Source organism: Schistocerca serialis, chromosome 4 (genome assembly GCF_023864345.2).
Source record: "Schistocerca serialis cubense isolate TAMUIC-IGC-003099 chromosome 4, iqSchSeri2.2, whole genome shotgun sequence".
Lineage (NCBI taxonomy): Eukaryota > Metazoa > Arthropoda > Insecta > Orthoptera > Acrididae > Schistocerca > Schistocerca serialis.
Window position 1 is genome coordinate 761,887,735 of NC_064641.1, and position 20,754 is coordinate 761,908,488.

Below are 20,754 nucleotides of genomic sequence, written 5' to 3' on the forward strand. Positions count from 1 at the left end.
CCATGTTATTACACGACCTTAGCATGTACATAGCTTAATTCAAGCAATTTACGTTTAAGCTAAGCATGTATATTTACATGCCTGTTGAATCTACATGACTCATTTCATGCACCCAGATGATAGCTGTACTGTAGCTGAAACCTAGATACGCAATAAAGTGCAGATTGAACTCCGACTGATTGATGACTTCCTTCCTGTTTGAATTACATCAAAGTCGGCGTGTAAACAACGGTTCAAATGGTTCAAATGGCTCTGAGCACTATGGGACTCAACATCTATGGTCATCAGTCCCCTAGAACTTAGAGCTACTTAAACCTAACTAACCTAAGGACATCACACAACACCCAGTCATCACGAGGCAGAGAAAATCCCTGACCCCGCCGGGAATCGAACCCGGGAACCTGGGCGCGGGAAGCGAGAACGCTACCGCAACAACGGTTCTAATCGACTCCAACCTAATGACCTAATGACAATGAAAAGTGTTAGGTTCCCCATTATAGTATCAAAAAAATCCGTTGAATATCATTTACACGATAAATCAAATAGATTTAAAGATTGTCTGTTTAACTAGATACCTAGGGATTGCAGTTATGAACAACTTAAACTGGAACGGTCACACAGAAAATGCAGTGGAAATGGCTACTAAAGATTGTGTTTTATCGTCAGAACAAATTTACTAAAGACACTACCTATACTACACCTATCCATTCTCTTCTGGAGTACGGTAGCTTTACCAGATACGACTGACAGAGGACATCGACAAATTTCAAAGGATGGCAGCTCGTTTTTTACTGTCGCGGAGTTGGGAATAATGTCAAGGGTATTATACTCCACTTGGGGTAGAAATCATTAAATCAAAGGATTTTTTCGTTCCGGCGAGATCTTTTCACGAAATTTAAATAAACTTTTTCCTCCAAATACTACGATATTTTGTTGACTTCCACCGACACTGGCAGACATGACCATAGTAACAGAGTAAGAGAAATCAGCAATCACGAGGGAAGACAGATGTTCACTGTTCCCACGAGCTGTTCGAGAGTGGAACGGCCAGGAAATAGTCTGAGAGTGACCCTTCTGCCACACACTCACGTGTGAATTGCAGATTATTTGTGTAGACCTAAGTTCACCGATGACATCCTTAAATATCGTGCACACAGTAAAAAGAAGATTAACGATTCATACTGCCAATCATTTTATTATCCAGGACACTTTAGATCGCACGAATAACAGTGACGAGTCCTTAGAAGAAAATCTCTGCAGCGCCTCACGGGCTCCGCTACGCAACGCCATTGTTTAGCGTGTTGTTCTACGCTGAGCGGTCGTAAACCTGCTAAGTAAACGTTTGTTCACGATGTATTCTTTACACTTGTCGCCTGGGAACTGCGGTGTTAAAGCTGGACAATTACTTTCAAGGCTTCTGAAACACTTAAAGATACGTCATTCAGATAAGCCGAGTAATCGTTACTACTTTCGTTGTTATCGTCGTGGTCTTTAGCCGGAAAACAGGTTTGATGCAGTTCTCCACCCTCTTCATCGCTAAATACCTGTTGCTGTCTACATCCAGTTGAACCTGTTTACTGTATTCATGCCTTGGTATTCCTCTAGAATCCTTATCTCCGACACTTCCCTCCTCTGCCAAACTGACGGTTCCTTGATGCCTCAGGAAGTTTTCTGTCAAACAATCCCGTCTTTTACTCAAGTTTCTAATACTTTTGTCACTTTCTGTTAGATCCTACTGCCTGATTACGTAATGAGTCCCAACATTAAATCTTATCCTTTCTCACAATGAAAGCAAAATAGATCGATATGCTCACAGGGATAAAAGTTACTGAAATTCTAGGGCCAATGGTTACGAACTGTTTAAAAAGACAGTATATTAAATTAGCATTCTTTTTAGTGAACCTGCGCTTCCTTTCCATCTATACTGCTAAAAGGTTTGCAGTGGAACATGCTCTAAAATTGGTAGTAATTTCACGGAAGCGCGATAATAAATTGAAAAGTTAGTTATATGTGGTGACTTCAATATTAATTGTATAAGTGATTGTGCAAGGAAAAGGATGCTGGTAGACCTCCTTAATTCATATAATCTTATGCAAACCGTATTCTTTCCAACGAGAGTGCAAGGGAACAGTAGAACAACCATAGACAATATTTTTGTTCATTCGTCATTATTAGAAGGGCATTCTGTTAGCAAAAAGGTGAATGGCCTTTCAGATCATGATGCACAAATTTTAAGTCTAAAAGATTTTTGTGCTTCAACACATGTTAAATATAGTTACCAACTTTTTAGGAAAGCTGATCCAGTTGCTGTACAGACTTTTGTAAACCTTATCAAGGAACAAGAGTGGCAAGATGTTTATAGTGCTGATACAGTAGACGATAAATATAATGCTTTCCTCAAGACTTTTCTCGTGCTCTTTGAAAGTTGCTTTCCGTTAGAACGTTCAAAACAGGGTACTAGCACAAACAGGCAGCCTGGGTGGCTGACTAAAGGGATAAGAATATCTTGTAGAACAAAGTGGCAGTTATATCAAAACGTTAGAAACAGTCAAAATCTAAATGCAGCAACCCATTACAAACAGTATTGTAAGGTGCTTAAAAAAGTTATTAGGAAGGCAAAAAGTATGTGGTATGCAGATAGAATAGCTAAGTCTCAGGATAAAATTAAAACCATATGGTCAGTCGTAAAGGAAGTGGCTGGTCTGCAGAGACAGGTCGAGAATATAGAATCAGTGCGTAGTGGGGATGTCCGTGTTGCTGATAAGTCGCATATATGTACAGTACTTAATAATCACTTTCTGAATATAGCAGGTGAACTAAATAGAAACCTAGTCCCAACAGGGAATCATATAGCGCTCTTAGAAAAAAGTGTTCCGAGACTGTTACCTGAAATGCTCCTCCATGATACTGACAAGAGGGAGATTGAGTTAATAATTAAATCACTAAAGACCAAGAACTCTCATGGATATGACGGGGTATCTAGCAGAATACTGAAGTATTGTTCCACGTATGTTAGCTCAGTACTTAGCCATATCTGTAACTTTTCCTTTAGGAGTGGTCGGTTTCCTGACCGATTAAAGTACTCGGTAGTGAAGCCACTTTATAAAAAGGGAGACAGGGATAATGTTGACAATTATAGACCTATTTCTATGCCATCGGTGTTTGCTAAAGTTATCGAGAGGGTTGTATATACAAGGTTACTGCAGCATTTAAATTCACATAATTTGCTGTCAAATGTACAGTTTGGTTTTAGAAATGGCTTAACAACTGAAAATGCTATATTCTCTTTTCTCTGTGAGGTTTTGGACGGATTAAATAAAAGGTTGCGAACGTTAGGTGTTTTCTTTGATTTAACGAAGGCTTTTGACTGTGTTGACCACAAAATATTACTGCAGAAGTTGGAACATTATGGAGTAAGGGGAGTAGCTTACAATTGGTTCGCCTCCTACTTTAAGAACAGAAAGCAGAAGGTAATCCTCCGCAATATTGAGAGTGGTAATGATGTTCAGTCCCAATGGGGCACTGTTAAATGGGGCGTTCCCCAAGGGTCGGTGCTGGGGCCACTGCTGTTCCTTATTTATGTAAATGATATGCCTTCTAGTATTACAGGTGATTCAAAAATATTTCTGTTTGCTGATGACACCACCTTGGTAGTGAAGGATCTTGTGTGTAATATTGAAACATTATCAAATAATGTAGTTCATGAAGTAAGTTCGTGGCTTGTGGAAAACAATTTGATGCTAAATCACAGTAAGACTCAGTTTTTACAGTTTCTAACCCACAATTCAACAAGAACTGACATTTTAATCAGACAGAATGGGCATGTTATAAGCGAGACGGAACAGTTCAAGTTCCTAGGCGTACGGATAGATAGTAAGCTGTTGTGGAAAGCCCATGTTCAGGATCTTGTTCAGAAACTAAATGCCGCTTTATTTACCATTAGAACAGTATCTGAAATAAGTGACATTTCAACACGAAAAGTAGTATACTTCGCATATTTTCATACGCTTATGTCATATGGTATTCTTTTTTGGGGTAATTCTTCTGATTCAAAAAGGGTATTTTTGGCTCAAAAACGGGCTGTTCGAGCTATGTATGGTGTAAGCTCGAAAACCTCTTGTCGACCCCTATTCAATAGTCTGGGAATTTTGACATTGCCCTCACAGTATGTATTTTCTTTAATGTCGTTTGTTGTTAGCAATATTAGCTTATTCCCAAGAGTTAGCAGCTTTCACTCAGTTAATACTAGGCAGAAATCAAATCTGCATGTGGAATGCACTTCCTTGACTCTTGTGCAGAAAGGAGTGCAGTATTCTGCTGCATCCATTTTCAATAAGCTACCACAAGAACTCAAAAATCTTAGCAGTAGCCCAAACACTTTTAAGTCTAAACTGAAGAGTTTCCTCATGGCTCACTCCTTCTATTCTGTCGAGGAGCTCCTGGAAGAGATAAAAAATTAAGCAAATTCCAGTGTTACATTCTTGATTTTCTTTATTTAAACTAACGACTTGTTTCATTTTATCTGTTTCTACAATCGTGTTATAATTTCATGTATTGACTCGTTCCATGACCATGGAGACTTCTCGTAAATGTGGTCCCACGGAACAATAAATAAATAAATAAATAAATAAAAAAATTTCTTGTAATACTCACCAAGCTCAACGATTTATTATCCTTAGCCTCAGCATACGAAACTATGGCGACTTTTTCGCTCGTAATAACTATGCAAGTCATTCCATTTCATTATCTCAAACACATGTGAGATTCAGTAAAAAGTGTTTCATCAGATGGGAGTCAGCGACTAAAATTATGACATTAATACTACAAGGCGCATCTCTGGCGCAGCAGATACGCGCTGTTGGGACAGAGTCATTATTTATCCTCTTACATGAAACATAGTAATTTTAAATAATTTTAGCCTAAGACGCTATAAGTTGTGCCACAAATTTCTTTCTTCCCCAATTCGATTCAAGACCTCTGTATTAGTTACCCTATCTGTTCATCAAATCTTTGACATTCTTCTGTAGTAAAACATTTCAAAAGATTCTGTTCTCTTTTTTTCTGAACTACTTGTGGTTCCTGTTTTCTAATACCTCCAGATAAAAACTCCTGATTGTTAAATTTATATCAGATGATAACAAATTCCTCTTTTTGAGAAATATTTTTCTTACTGTAACCAGTCTACATTTCATACCATTTCTACACCGCTAATCAGCTACTTTGTTTCCCAAACAGCAAAACACACCTCATTCCATAATATAATTCCCAGAGTTTGCTTGATTTAATTCGACTGCACTCCATCACATTTATTTTACTTTTGTTGCTGTCCACATTGTAACCTCTTTTGAAGACATTTTCCATACCGTTCAACTGCTCTTCCATGTCCAATACCGTCTCTCACAGAATTACTAAATTGCAGTGACACCAGCAACCCTTGGCGTTTTTATTTCTTCTCCCTGAACTTTGAATTCAATTGGATTTGTGGTAATGACTATGGGACTAAACTGCTGAGGTCATCGGTCCCTAGGCTTACGCACTACTTAATCTAACTTACACTAACTTACACTAAGGACAACACACACATGCATGCCCGAGGGAGGACTCGAATCTCCGACGGGGGGAGCCGCGTCCAGCCATCCAGATTTAATATAAAATATTGCATATTACCATGATTATTGAATGTGCTCGATTTTTTAGGGTTTCCAGATAACAGGTCAACCATTCATGACAATAATTGAGATTAAAAAAAAGAAACACATTTTTATGTAACACTTAAGACTATATTATGAAATTAATGTGTACCTTTATTTTTTATATAGTAGCTAACAGGTTTTTCCATAGTCACTAGAATTATATACAATGGATGTCAATAAATAAATCATAAAGAGTCAACAAAAGTCTACTTGTCGTGGCAGCTGAAAGTTATCCATTCTTCATATGCCTATCTAGTGCGTTTTACAGCGAATTTTGTGTTTCAAACTACACGGAATTCAGTAGTTACAAGCACTTCATGATGGTAACAGTGTTTTGCGATTTCATTCTGGACACCGAGATGGAAGATAACAATTCCCTTCCTCACATAGTATTCATGAGTGAGGCTGCGTACCATTTAAGTGGTAAAGTGAACCATCAAAATGCAAGATTATGGAAACACGGCAGCCTTTAATGTAGCCGAGCAAGATAGAAGAGGCACTCCAAAGCTTTATACGTTTTATGCCATTTCTAGAAATAAGATTCACGGACCCTCTTTTTAGTTTTCCTTACCTGAGTCGGTTAAAACTGAACCCTGGCTGAACTGTCTGTCCGACTGTTAAGACCCATTTTTCTCAGGGGCGTGTAGTATCAAGCTGGACTGTATGTCAAATACTAAGGTCTATGTTCCCTTGGCAGCGTAAATAATTTAAGCTTCTAAGACAATGAAAGAAAAAGATACTGCCATATATGTTACATATTTTTGATGCTCGCAAACTCGCTCCCTAAACCTGTACATGAACCGCGTATAGAGATTTCGGGCCTAGTGGTTTAGCAATAAAGTACGTGCCTGCAAAACGACGTGTCACAGGAATGAATCTCGGTCGGACCACGGATTTTTCAGTCTTCGTTTTAACCTAGCTTTCGTTTTTCAACGATGTGAGGAGCCGTCAGAAACAACATGTGGTTCAGTGTCCACATTAAACTGTAGGTCCCCCTTCCACCTTTTGGACAACTGAGGTACGTTAGGGACATGCAAGTCGCCGATGCTGCGTCCAACTGAAAGACCTGCACCTGGACACCGAGCGACATGGAATTACCATTACTATCTATCCTAAAGAGACAAAGAAACTGGTACATCTGCCTAATGCCGTGTAGGGCCCCCGCGAGCACACAGAATTGCCGCAACATGACTTGACTAATGTCCGAAGTAGTACTGGAGGGAACTGACACCATGTATCCTGCATGACTGTCCATAAATCCGTAAGAGTACAAGGGGATGAAGATCTCTTCTGAACAGCACGCTGCATCGCATACCAAATACGCTCATTAATGTTCATGTCTGGTGAGTATGATGACCAGAGGAAGTGTTTAAACTCAGAAAAGTGTTCTTGGAGCCATTCTGTAGCAATTCTGGACGTGTGGAGTGTCACATCGTCCTGCTGGAATTGTCCAAGTCCGTCGTAATGCACAATGGACGTGAATGCATTCAGGTGATCAGACATCATGCTTCCGTGCGTGTGACCTGTCAGAGTCGTATCTAGACATAGCAGGGGTCCTATATCACTCAAACTGCACACGCCCACACCATTACAGAGCCTTCACCAGCTTGAACAGTCCCCTGCTGACATGCAGGGTCCTTGGATTCATGAGGTTGTCTCCATACCCGTACACGTCCATCCGCTGGATAGAATTTGAAACGAGACTCGTCTGACCAGGCAACGCGTTTCCAGTCATCAAGGGTCCAATCTCGGTGTTGACTGACCGAGGTGAGGCATAAAGCTTTGTGTCGTGCAGTCATCAAGAGTACACTAGTGGGCCTTGGCTCCGAAAGCCCATATCGACGATGTTTCGTTGAATGGTTCGCGCGCTGACACTCATTGATGACCCAGCATTGAAGTCTGCAGCAATTTGTAGAAGGGTTGCATTTCTGCCAAGTTGAACGATTCTCTTCAGTCGTCGTCGGTACCCTTCTTGCAGGATCTTTTTCCAGCCGCAGCGATGTCGGAAATTTGACGTTTTACCGGGTTCCTGATATTCACGGTACAGTCGTGAGATGGTCGTAAGGGGAAAATCCCCACTTCATCGCTACCTCGGAGATACTGTATCCTGTCACCCGTGCATCGACTATAACATTATGTTCAGACTCAGTTAAATCTTGATAATCTGCCACTGTAGCAACAGTAACCGATCTAACAAGTGCACCAGACACTTGTTGTCTTATACAGGCGTTGCCGACAGCAAAAAAATGGCTCTGAGCACTATGGGACTCAACTGCTGAGGTCATTAGTCCCCTAGAACTTAGAACTAGTTAAACCTAACTAACCTAAGGACATCACAAACATCCATGCCCGAGGCAGGATTCGAACCTGCGACCGTAACGGTCTTGCGGTTCCAGACTGCAGCGCCTTTAACCGCTCGGCCACTTCGGCCGGCCTTCCCGACAGCAGCGGCATACTCTGCCTGTTTGCATATCTCTGTACTTCAATATGCATGCCTGTGCCAGTTTATTTGGCGTTTCAGTGTACATACATAATAATAACCAAGGTAGCTCAAGTGTTTGGGTTTTCAAGACACTCACATCGAACATTTGCGTCTCATGCATGGAGAGTGTAATTACATCAACTGCTAAGTCACAGCGCGGTCAAAAGTGTGTGTCGAGTGATCATGACGGACTGTCACTGAAGAGGTTTGGGACGAAAAATAAGAGCACGACTGCTGCAGAAGTCACTGCGAAACAAAATGTCACACTAGTGAATCGGGTCAACATCAAAACAACACGAAGGGAGCTCCAAAAAATGGTTCAAATGGCTCTGAGCACTATGGGACTCAACTGCTGAGGTCATTAGTCCCCTAGAACTTAGAACTAGTTAAACCTAACTAACCTAAGGACATCACAAACATCCATGCCCGAGGCAGGATTCGAACCTGCGACCGTAGCGGTCCTGCGGTTCCAGACTGCAGCGCCTTTAACCGCACGGCCACTTCGGCCGGCGAAGGGAGCTCCATAAGCGGGAAACTGCAGGGCAAGCTGGAATTCCAGAATCACTCATCAGAGATGCAAATGACAGTAACAGAAAAAGCCGGTGCTGAAACAGTAAAACCTTGACCATGGAACAATGGAAGAAGGCATTTGGTCGAATGAGGCTTGTTTCACATCGTTTCAAACGTATGGTCGCGTTGAAGTCCCAAGAGTGGAATACAGCGGGGATTCGGTGATGACTTTGGCAGTCATAGAGCGGTGTTCCATGGCCCTCATGGGCACTCTGCAACGTCGCATTACTGCCAGGGATTATGTGACAACTTTGCCAAATCAGGTCCATCCAACGGTTCAAAGTTTGGCCCCCAATGGTGACGATGCTGTGCTCCAAGATGATAAGACCCCTTTTTCATACAGCTCGCACGGTTTTGTCAGCACGAGGATTAAGATATCAATCTTTCCTGACCACCACAGCCTTCAGATCTCGTTGCTATTGAGCTTTCGTTATTTATTTTGGAGATAAAAGTGCGTCATCCTTATCCATCTCCATCACCGTCGGCTGAACTTTCCACTATTTTGCACCTACCGAACGACATGATTGAGTACTTGAGAAACTAGACACGTAATATGTAGCAGCAGAGTTTAAGCCCTCGTTCGACCATTCCAATTTACTTTTTCGTTGCGTTTCTGGCGTCAATTCACTATTACTTTGGGGTGGTTTCTTGGAACATAACGACGTCGATTTACTTTCTTACCCATCTGGGACAGTATTCCGTCTCTAGTATCCTCGACGTAGACCTTCCTCCCTAGCTCTCTTTCTCACACTATATTACGCTCTAAGAGAACAAATCAGGAGAACCCAGGCAACTCTAAAAAATTCAGAACAGTGTCAATGAATCCCTTCCCACTTTCTAGACACGATAATAGTCTTGTGAGGAAACTGTTGACTCGAAAATGACACTTCCTGTCTATCACGGGAAGTTCTGGTGGCGAGCAGGTTCATTGCAGTAAAGCATTTTCATTCGTCTCCGATAAGTACCCGACAGGTACAGCTCTTTGTTGACATGGCACTGCGATACTCCCAAGATACCTAAAAAATTTGGAGCTGACCTTCATTGTTACGTTCTGAAGAATCATTCATCACACATTCTGACAAATGAAGGATGCACTACCAAGGAATGAGACGGAAATCAACAGATGTCCTGGACATGTACAGACAAACAACTGACTACAATTTTAAAAAAAATAGATGATTTATTCAAGAGAAAGAGCTTCACAAATTGTGCAATTGGCCCCTATGCAAGCAGTTATTCTACTTGGCATTGATCGGTAGAATTGTTGGATGTCTTCCTGAAGGATATCGTACCAAATTCTGTCCAGCTGAGGTATTAGATCGTCGAAGTCCCGTGGTGGTTGGATGACCCTACCCATAATGCTCATAATGCTCCGAAAGTTCTCAATGGGGAGAGATCCGGCAAGGTAGAATTTGACAAGCATGAAGACAAACTGTAGAAACTCTCGCCGTGTGTGAGTGGGCATTATCTTGCTGAAAAGAAAGCCAACAGTGAGGTTGGTATCCAACCTCTGTCCAGGACGACGTAAGACACGTCTCAGCTGGTCATCGTGCTCAACTAGAAGAGTGACTGATCACAGAAGGTAAGTGTATTCCAGCACTCCAGTCAATAATATTCCAGGGAGAAACGTGTCTGGAGACGTCCCGAACAACATTGGGATACCAACCTCACTTTCGCCCGCCGTACTACCCGACAACTAGGAGCGATGATCTGAGACGCTATTTCTTTTCATGGCACAACCCCTTTGTTTGTCATCCATGATACGTTACAACACAGTGGTACGTCGACGATATTATACGCCTCGTTTTATTGCCCTTCATGGGCTTACATTTCAGCAAGGTAATGCCCGCCCGCACACGATGAGAGTTTCTTGCCCCTTGGCTTCGTGCTTGCGTAACCCTACCTTGGCCAGTAAGGTCGCCGGATGTCTCACCAGTTGTGAACGTTTGGAGGATTATGGGCGGGGTCCTCCAATCAGCTCGGCATTTCGACGATCTAACGCGCCAATTGGACAGAATTTGACACGATGTCCGTCAGGAAGACTCTCCAAAACTTTGTCCGTCAATGCCAAGCCAAATAACTGCTTGCGTAATGTAGGTAGACAACGTGTTTTTCTGGCACAGCCAGCCGATGTGGCCGAGCGGTTCTAGGCGATTCAGTCTGGAACCGCGCTACCGCTACGGTCGCAGGTTCGAATCCTGCCTCGGGCATGGATGTGTGTGATGTCCTTAAGTTAGTTAGGTTTAAGTAGTTCTAAGTTCTAGGGGAATGATGACCTCAGATGTTAAGTCCAATTGTGCTTAGAGCCATTTGAACCATCTTTTTCTGGCACTCAATCGTTTGTCTACACACGTACATCATACTCGTATGTACCTATTTCTGTCCCATTCGTTCGTGGTGTGCCGTCTTTTAATGCCTTGTTGTGAGTCGTTGTGTGTGTGTGTGTGTGTGTGTGTGTGTGTGTGTGTGTGTGTGTGTGATCGTGCAATTAAAATGCCTAACTCACCGAAGGGGTTCCTACAAAATGAACGCTACTGAACACCGCATATTATTCTTACTGCTTGCTTCCGTACTATCCAAACTTTGTTTCTAAGTGATGACCTACCCCAGAAAATTATTCCGTAGGACATTAAATACTGTCAACAGGCATAATATGTTAGAAGGCTGATTAGTTTGTTTCCGTGATAAGCAGTTACACGAAAAGCAAAAGTAGCTGGACTTGATTGTTTGAGTAGCTGAGTTGCTGATTAACAGGTTTCTTCCAGTTAAAGTTTTTATCAATATGTACACCCATGAATTCAAGCCATTAAACCCTGCTTACTGTGTCTTCTTCGTGTGCTACATCAAATGTCAGCTCGACTTAATTTGTTGTACGAAACAAAATATATTTTCAAAAAATTTTGAGAATGTCCCTTCTCAGACATCCAGTTAATAATTGTTTGAAAAATATCATTACTAATCTTTTCTCTTGCTTTAAGCACAATTATTAAAAAGTTATTCAACTTCTTCCTAATTACAGGTTTGGCGGAGTCCTGATCTGAAGTCAGTGGAAAACCTGCTCTCTCCATCTGTTCCTGGGTCGTCCCAAATCCTCTCATCCTGTTCGTGAGTACTGCCAGGCTTAAAGTAGTAATATAAGAGAGAGTTTTCTCACCAGGTGTAGCATCACCTATGCTAGTACTCATATCTTCAACTAGACTACTTACAACTCCAACAGACTTCTGAGTGTCAGTACGTATAATTTGGTATCTTAAATTTACACCCATTAAAGATCTCAGAAATTTCATTTCTATAGCATATATTCTCCTTTCATCGTTTTCATCTCAGATTTCATCATTAACTAGCACAGGATTTTGTTGATTCTGACATGATGTAATTTTATTTTCGGCTTTCCTCCAGTTATCCTGTTGTATTTTGGACGTTTTTCTCAAAGCGTAGGCCCTACACTGTTGGAAGTACTTGATATTTTACATGCTAAATATCTGAATGAGCCAAATGTCTAATAATTTTAACCATTTTATGACACATGTCTGCTGCTGACACAGCTATCGTCTTGTTTCCTGAGATTTTTATATTTCATATCCTTACTAATCCATACTTCCACAATAATATTAAATGCGAAATAAGTCTACCTGTTACGTTTTATCGACTATATCGGTGAACCAGTTTCAGTGAGATTTGGTATGGAGATAGCTAGAACACTGTGGAACAATATAGGCTACTGTAGAAAGTCTGTAGTACAAGATATTTATTGATTTTAATAATATTACACAAATTAGGAAAAAATGTTTACTCTTTGAGAAAGCAACTTACTCTTTGAATTTTGAACTTTATCGTATTTGTGAAATTGATTTTATTGGTTGATATGTCTTACATAATATGATACAAAACAGTGAATACAATGCTTATACAATTCTCAGTGTGTTCAAGCCTTACTTCCACCCACACTAATATCTCAGAGATTTACAAATTACTGGTTCAGCAACTCACCATCACTCTCCATAACAACGCTTCTGATATGGGAGCGGAGACGGGGTATCAGCTAGCTTGTAATGTTTTGTTACATTTTGTTACGTATAACTGCAGATGATCTTCTGAATTGGCGAACAGTACTTGACCGTCAACGATTCGGTATTGTTTATTCTTTTAGTGTTAGCCAGATTTATACTTTCGGGTATGACTGTTTCCATTTTTGTAGCATTTTATCAGTACAGATGTTGATGTACAGCGAAAAATACTACGTTCTTGTAGAAGTTTCTCACAAAGTTTTAAGTAGTTGTTGTTAATGGCTATAACTGTGTTGTTGTGTAATGTCTTAACGCATTTATTAAATTTCTTGCCTAGCGGGGTAGCCGTACGGTCTGGGGCGTCTTGTCACGGTTCGCGCGGCTCCCCCCCTCCGAGGTTCGAGTCCTCCCTCGGGCATGGGTGTGTGTGTTGTCCTTAGCATGTTGTTGTTGTTGTTGTTGTTCTCTTCAGTCCTGAGACTGGTTTGATGCAGCTCTCCATGCTACTCTATCCTGTGCAAGCTTCTTCATCTCCCAGTACCTACTGCAACCTATATCCTTTTGAATCTGCTTAGTGTATTCATCTCTTGGTCTCCCTCTACGATTTTTACCCTCCACGCTGCCCTCCAACGCTAAATTTGTGATCCCTTGATGCCTCAGAACATGTCCTACCAACCGGTCCCTTCTTCTTGTCAAGTTGTACCACAAACTCCTCTTCTCCCCAATTCTATTCAATACCTCCTCATTAGTTATGTGATCTACCCACCTGATCTTCAGCACCACATTTCGAAAGCATCTATTCTCTTCTTGTCCAAACTATTTATCGTCCATGTTTCACTTCCATACATGGCTACACTCCATACAAATACTTTCAGAAACGACTTCCTGACACTTAAATCTATACTCGATGTTAACAAACTTCTCTTCTTCAGAAACGCTTTCCTTGCCATTGCCAGTCTACATTTTATATCCACTCTACTTCGACCATCATCAGTTATTTTGCTCTCCAAATAGCAAAACTCCTTTACTACTTTAAGTACCCCCATGAACCATGGACCTTGCCGTTGGTGGGGAGGCTTGCGTGCCTCAGCGATGCAGGTGGCCGTACCGTAGGTGCAACCACAACGGAGGGGTATCTGTTGAGAGGCCAGACAAACGTGTGGTTCCTGAAGAGGGGCAGCAGACTTTTCAGTAGTTGCAGGGGAAACAGTCCGGATGATTGACTGATCTGGCATTGTAACACTAACCAAAACGGCCTTGCTGTGCTGGTACTGCGAAAGGCTGAAAGCAAGGGGAAACTACAGCCGTAATTTTTCCCGAGGGCATGCAGCTTTACTTTACTTTACTGTCTTTAGCATAAGTTAGTTTAAATTAGATTAAGTAGTGCGTAAGCCTAGGGACCGCTGACCTCAGCCGTTTGGTCCCATAGTCCTTACCACAAATTTCCAAATTTTAAATTTCTTGCAATTTTGTGTTGCTTCAATATTTTCGATAATTTTCACGTATGATCGTGTCATCAATCACCAAATAATCTTAGAATTAAACAAAAAGAGATTGTATAATTAAATTTGTTATTAATTGTTCAACTACAAATATTGTGTTGGTGCGTAAGTTCCTGGCGTTCTTCCATAAATTCAATAAACACAACAGATACACATAACAGGAGCTTCAGCCATCAAAAATATATTCTCCTTCACTATTTACAACGATTTGAAAACGTTGGGACAACTGCTCGCCGGCAGCGGTGGCCGTGCGGTTCTAGGCGCTGCAGTCCGGAACCGCGGAACTGCTACGGTCGCAGATTCGAATACTGCCTCGAGCATGGGTGTGTGCGAAGTCCTTAGGTTAGTTAGTTTTAAGTAGTTCTAAGTTATAGGGGACTGATGACCTAAGATGTTAAGTCCCATAGTGCTCAGAGCCATTTGAACCATTTTTTGACAACTGCTCGTTTACTCGACTGCAGAAATCACGTGGTTTTGAGGTGAAGAACTCGTCGACTCATAATCGGAGAGCAGTTTCATCCGGAAAGGAAGTTCATTGAAGGCTATTTGATAGAGAGCGGAAAAGGTGAAAATCTGAGAGCGCAAGATCAGGTGAATAAGGGGGTGCGTAATGGCTTCCCAACCCAACTTCTGATTAGTGTTTCTTGTCAGTCTATCAGAATGCGGGTGGGCGTTATCGTGGGGTAGCATAATTTCGTGCAGTCTTCCTGGTCGTTGCTCTTGGACTGCGTCAGCAAGACGTCTCAGTTGTTGACAACAAACGTCACCAGTGATGGTTACACCTCGGGGAAGCAATTCATACTACACTACACCGTCAGTGTTCCATCAGATGCATAGCATTATGTTTTGTTGATAATCGGGGGTCTTTGTACGAAGAGTTGCTGCTCTGTTTGGGCTCAACCATTCATTTCTTTTCCCTATTTTGCCGTAAAGACACCATTCCCCGTCACCAGTAAAGATACAGGATCCGAATGGTCGATGTTGTTCTAGAACCAACTGATGACGAGCAAGCAGAGATGTGTATGTGGCCACCCGCGGATTTTTCTGATTTTGGCTTAGAGCATACGATACCCATACACCCGCTTTTTGAACCTTCCCCGTTGGATGAAAATGTCGCATGATGATCGCAGTTCATCCTATTTGCCAGTTCTCAAGTACATTGATAAGTATCCTTGTGGATTAATGCGTTTAAGCGATCTTCATCAAATCCCGAAGGTCTTTTTCAACTTAAAGAGTCAGTAATATCAAAACGATTCCATTTAAAACAAGAAAACCGTGTTCTTGCCGTTCTCTGTACAATGGCATTATCCCCACACACAGCACAAATGTTTCTGGCTGTCTTCTCTACTGCCACCCCTCTACTGAACTCAATAAAACAGAAGAATATGTCGTAAACGTTCCGATTTCTCCACTTGGCGCTCCATTTTCTAGTGTCTACAGTTCCACTTGCCACCTTCAAATGACAAAATGTGAACTCAGATAGCAACAGCGAACTACAAATGAAAAACGACAATCGTTTTTCACTTGTAGTTCATATTATACTGGTCCATTACTCGCTTATGAATCTATGTTGTTCTTCTCATAGCAGGGTTTCTGCTACTGGTTTAATTATGGATGCAAGTCTTTTGTGGTGGTATTAAATACTGATGTGATCTTCAGTCCGCAAGCTAGACCGATGCAGCTCTCCATACCAGTTTAACCTATGCTAGCTCATCTCTCTGTAACAACTGGAACCTCCATCCATTGAACCTTCTTACTGTAGTCAAGCTTTGTCTCCCTGCATTAAGACTCCAAGATCTCATGATGTCTCCTAACAATCGATTCCCCCTTCTAGTCAAGTTATTTCATTATTCCCATTCTGATTCATTAGACATTCGACCTACCGATCTAATCTTCAACGTTCTTTTGTAACACCTCACACCAAAAGCTTCTATTCTCTACTTGTCTGAACTGTTGATCGTGCCCGATTCACTTCCGTGCAAGGCTAGACTCCATACCTTCAAAAACCACTTCAAAGTATTTAAGTTTACATTCGATTTTAATGATTTCTTCTTTTCAGGAACTCGCTTCTTGCTAATGTCAGTCTGTACTATATAGCCTATCCCCTCTACTACGGCCATCGGCAGTTGTTTTTCTGCATAAATAACAAAACCAGTCTACTAATTGTAGTGTCTTATTTCCTAATCTAATTTTCTAAGAACTGACCAATGTAATTCGACTGAATTCCATTTTGTTGATATTAATTTTATAACCTCTTCAGAAGAGCATCCATTCCGTTCAAATGATCCCCCAAGTCATTAGCCGTCACTGGAGGACCTCCAAAGTCTTCAGCAGACCTTAGAGTTTTAATTTTGACTTCCTGAACTTTAATTTCTGTTACAAATTTCTCCCTGGTTTCTTTTACTGCTCAATCCCAAGGTTTGCTTCTACCAGTCTTTCGGGGTGACATCTTTCTGATTGCTCTAGCCAGGAAATCCTAGTGAGGGCAGTTTTACCCCTGATACATTTTATCCAAGAGGATGCCACCATTATTAATCTATATAGGTGGGTTGCATCTACTGATGAAATATAACGGCTATAGCTTCCTGTTTGTTTCAACAGCTCACAGTACTAACATAGCAAGGCCATGTTCGCTAATTTACAAGGCCCCATCTACAGTACAAGAATTCAGTGTTTGAAAAAACCGACTATTAAGACCGTATCTATTGTGGTCAGAGAAAGAAAGAACCTAGTAATGTTCACCGTTGAATTTAGTGACTGTGTTATTTCCGCTATATACAAACCTCTGGGTAAAAAATTTGGGTTCGACAGTCCTGAGACCTTTCATAAATGGAACGAGAAGTTCGTAACAAGAGATTTCAACAATCTTAGTACTATATCGAGTTATAGTGAGAATGATGAAAACGATGAAAGTGTTTTCCAATAGTTGTCCAACGGGCAGACTTTTACGAGCTAACATTAGTTCATAGTGATAAACAACCCAAGACGTTCAATAGGGGCAAATGAAGGCGCAGCTACAATCCTGGTCTTTTGTTTATTGTTTATCGCTGAATAATGTGCAAAGCTGTTATGAGCGCCAAAATAATTCCGTCGAAGATATGGTTTCAGGAGGGCTAGACGGGAGAAACTCAATGTCACACTGGACCGAAAGATAGTTGAAACTGTGTTATACGATGAATCTGTTGAAATAGTACAGAAATGTTCCCGGATGACTATTCTCGAGAATGAAGAACCGGTAACATACAGGGACTTACTCCGAACACAAGGCAACAACTGTAAAAATTCCTTCAATTTTCTAGGAGGGAAAGAGCTAAAGAGATTAAATAATGATTCTACTAAGTGATCTGTACATACCGACGTTTCTACTGCTCAGATAGTTTCCATCTTCCTTAACAATGGTAAACCAGATTGTGGCACTAAGAAGTCCTCAAAAAAATATGCAGATTCGCGGAAGAAGAAGCAGTTTACTCGAGAAGAATTGGAAAGTGTAACATCAAATACTAAAGTTGGCAAAGTTGTTGGCTTAGATAATATTAGAGACAGACACATAAAACATTTTGGTGCAAAAACGTATGACTGGCTCCTATTCTACTTCAATAGTTGTCTCAGTAAATGCCGGGTACAAAGTTATGGGCGAACTTTCGTATGGCTGCCATTCAGGAACCAGACAAGCCACTTGACGATGCAAGGAATCATGTCCATAAGAGATCTGTGCAAGGTCTTTGAACAAAGAACCTTAGAAGTCGTTGAAACTCTCTAAATACAACAGCAAGCTGCATTTACATCGGATAGGGACTATACAGCACATGGATTAAATCTAGCTCAGCATACTGAAGACAGCTTTGAGACAATAAAGGTCACAGGAGTATCATTTGGTGATGTAATAGCACCTTATGACACACTCAATCAAGAAGTCCTCTTGCACTAAATGTATGGAATTAGCAAAGATTAGCATCTTACGCTAGTGGTTCAAGATCTTTATAATTGGTTTTTGGTAGAATTTGAATTTCAGTCCAGCCAATGTAAGCTCCAAAGAACAGGCTACAACAGGGCAGTGTTTTGGCTCCTTTGCTATTTAAAATTTAAACCAACGATCAACTCCTGCCTTACCAAGTTTCATCTATTCTGATTAAGTATCTCACACTATTTTGCAAGAGTGAGATCTTTGAGAAGATACAACTAAATCTTGACACTGCGTTGAAGGAGATAGATAAGTACTACTGTAAAATCCAGTTAAAACCAAATCCCAGCAAACCACAAGTGTGCGCACTCAATCTGAAGAACCGACAGGCCCTGAGATAACTAGGAGCGCCTTGGAGAGGAGTGAAGCTGGAGCACAGTTTCCAGCCCAAATATATTGGTCTCACTCCTTACTGCACATTGAGTTTCGAGCAGCATTGTCCGACTGTAAAGCAGAGAGTATTTACATGAGACAACATATTGCGCAAAAATAGGGAAACCTCCATGGGGTGCATCAACAAAAACAGTTAAAACTATTGCTTTATCTTTGCGTTAGACAGCAGGTGAATATGTTATCCCTGTTTAGCTTATTCCCGCGACTGCTAAACAAGTGGATATCACTCTTCTGAATTTTTGGGACCTAAAACGTGGATAAACTCTGCCGTTAGCTGGAATTGCCCCGCCAGATATTAAGCGCGAGGTGGCCGTATACAGAGAAATGTGTAAGGTGTCTAACCCCGGTCAACACCCGTTATATTTTCACCACCTTCTTGCTTCAAGACTGACGTCCAGGAAGTTCATGAGGACAACAGATAATAATAGCCAACAGACGTATTCTCGATTATTTATCTGAAATATGAGGTCTGAACACCGTTGAATGAGACCATAGGAAAAATCTAGCTCCTGATTTCGCTGAAGAACGGTCCGTATGGAAAAGTCTGAAGAGGCTTAAAACAGGGAAGTCCAAAAGAAAATTTTCGGAAATACGGCTATTCCACAACATCAACTCTTTGTAACTGTTGAGATCCACAAACTGTGGAACACTTATACCATTGTAGATTACGTCCTGCAAAAGGTATCACTGATGAGCTGATGTCGGCAAGTTCCGAAGTCGCCGCAGTGATTACCAAATACTCGACTAAAAGTGCTTCGATTGTCATCTTTCTTTCTAATTCTCTTGTTTCAGCATTTATTTAATGTATTCTTCAGATTCCAATTTAACATTCATCTATAAGTGATTGTGACTGTGGAGTTCAACAAACAATACCAATGTAGAGTATGTCCAGCAAGATGTACCACTGTCTACAAATTTTGAACTAGCAATTTGTTTATAAGTGTTACTATTACGTGTATGAATGCTGCCCCTCTTGAAGACCCACATGTTTGTTTGGCGTCTTCAAAGATATCCCTCCTATAAAATTACACCTACGATACGTTGAGACACGCAAACTACCACATAACAGCAAGGTCTATGGTTCTAGGGTGGACAATCGGTATTGACATGCCTGTGCAGTTCTGTCAACGTTTTGGGAGCCCCTAATATATACCGCAATAATTTCAACCATAGCTCCAGGTAACATTAAATAATTGTACAGATCTATTTTTCTATTTTAGGAATGCATATTTGGCACGTTTGGTGTGGGTGTTATCATTCCCAAGTAGTTTCCTATTTTCTAATTTCTTCAGAGCATTCTCTAAGTGTACCATATTTGTGCTGTGAAATTCTATATGGTTCTTCCATGTTAAGAAACATTTTTGAATGAACTGATGAAATCGTCATCCAGTATAATATTTATTTTGACTTGACTCGATGTTTCAGCTTGTAAATTTGTTTACTATTTGTTCTCAGATGCTAAGCTCAAACTTAATTTAGTTTTTCACAGAGGATGCTCGATTTGTGTTTGTTTCATATCAATGTATGATCGTTGTGCAGTCTTTGGTTGATTAACACAGAATTAAGAAAAGAAAATCGATCTCGAAGTGCAGCAGAAGACTGACACGGTCAGTTAAACAAAAGAAAAATTAAATATTACAAAGAAGAAAACTCACTGGTAAGTAAAAAATTAAGACTGTAGAGAGATGTAGTCGCGAAAGTAAAAAGTGCATCTATTAGCTCACTAGCTGCAGAGGGGAAGTCATTGTTATGGGAATTAGATCTTGTATTAATAATTTGTTAATTTTACAGTAATGCTGCGGTCATAATGCCCTTTATACACTACTTATATTGTAGAAGGAATGAGACAAATGTCTTGCGAGTGTCATTATGTGACGTAATTCTATCTGGTAAAATTTGCGTGGAATCAATAAAATAAATAAAAAACTTATAGAGAGCAGACAAATGTTAAGAATGCATATAAGGTCCCTAAAAAGGCGAAGAACAGTTCCCGTAATTAAGAGAAGAGGCGAGTGAGGATTTTTGGAAGAAACACGTGATTCATGAAAGAGGCCAAAGTTAAACAGAGTACTCAATGCTTTGAGCTGATACATGTCAACGGGACATACCCCCGGAGTCAAACGAAATGCGTAGTAGGTACAAGAAT

General features: G+C 40.9%; 1 protein-coding gene across 3 annotated transcripts in view; it reads left to right on the top strand.

Annotated features, from left to right (window-relative positions):
- LOC126473307 (uncharacterized) overlaps nucleotides 1–20,754 on the top strand; it is a 262,415-nt gene that overhangs the window by 80,569 nt on the left and 161,092 nt on the right. For 2 of the 3 annotated variants that reach the window (XM_050100282.1, XM_050100284.1), the window contains exon 2: nucleotides 11,765–11,850. The exons of the other annotated variant lie outside the window; for it this stretch is intronic. The gene's annotated coding sequence lies outside the window, so the exon portion shown is untranslated. The remainder of the gene's footprint in view (nucleotides 1–11,764; nucleotides 11,851–20,754) is intronic. 3 annotated transcript variants of the gene reach the window in all.